Source organism: Arachis duranensis, chromosome 3 (assembly GCF_000817695.3).
Source record: "Arachis duranensis cultivar V14167 chromosome 3, aradu.V14167.gnm2.J7QH, whole genome shotgun sequence".
NCBI classification, from domain to species: domain Eukaryota; kingdom Viridiplantae; phylum Streptophyta; class Magnoliopsida; order Fabales; family Fabaceae; genus Arachis; species Arachis duranensis.
The window spans coordinates 18,101,893-18,103,208 of NC_029774.3; positions in this window are offsets into that span (position 1 = coordinate 18,101,893).

Genomic DNA, 1,316 nt, shown 5'->3' on the forward strand with positions numbered 1-1,316 from the left:
TGGGATTCTTTATATCTCTTTCACAGACTGAACATCTGAAACTATTATTTAACAATTCCAAAGCAGCTCCACAGGGACAGCAATAATACCACCAAATCATAATGATTATGAATACTTTTAATAGTCCCAACAACATTATAAATACTATCCTGCAATAATATGCCTCAAGTGAGATATAAATCAAACAATAAACATAAACCAAATATTGTTATATCCTATGAAAGAAAAAACATCTTTATGCAATTTATATTTAATTTATTAACCAAATGACTTTAACCTCATCCTTTTCCTTAAGATGAGAATGTTTGCAGCATTCAAAAAATTGACAAAATCATCATCAATAATTGCAGATACGGAACCATCCACACAAGAGAGAACACCAATAAAACAAGGCTCAAGAGGATTCAAGCTTCATAGAAAAAACTAGATTAAACTTAGATCCCTACTTAGTACAAATGCACCTGGAAAGGTATTCAAATAAATTGAATTATATAATCACTTTACTGAACCTGTAAATAAAATCTGCAGTCTCCAGAAGGATAGGATTAATCAAAATCCTACTGTAATTGATCACATTTTCAAGTGCTGGGAGTCCTTTGCGATCCCAATGTCATGAATAACAATATACAGCAAAATAATCAGTTTTTCATTGTAATACAAATGCACAACATTAAATACACAAAATAACCAACACAGAGTAACTTTATAACTACAAATATATGAATATAAATAAATGATACAAAAAATAAAATATAATTATATAAACAAGTAAAACAGTATGAGGAGAAAAATTTTACACACCTCTAGAGACTCTGACTTTAAAAGATTCAAGTAAAACAATGCGAGCTTAGTTAGGAGAATTCATTAATGCAGATGACATACGGTTAAAGAATTCTCCATACAGGTAACACAAAACATAAGACCTATTAAAAACCACACCGGAGTTCAGAATTTAGTACAAATAATCCCAGGAACTCATATTTATAACTATCCATGTGATTCTTAATACAATGAGTATATCACATTCAACATATAACTAATAAAACAGAAAAAGCTTTAAAACAAAAACATGAACATATAAATCCATCAACCAAAATTAATGTAAATTGTCTAACCCGTTTGCATATAGCTGAATCACTACCAATTTTATCCTATCTGCATAACCATGTTGTATTCCTGGATATTCTCGAACACTTATCAAGAAACCAATTACATCTAACACAACAAAGGATACATATCATAAGGTAAGATTCGTAAAAAATATATTTTGCAAAATTAGCAAAAAATATACACAAATAAATTCAAAAATATACACA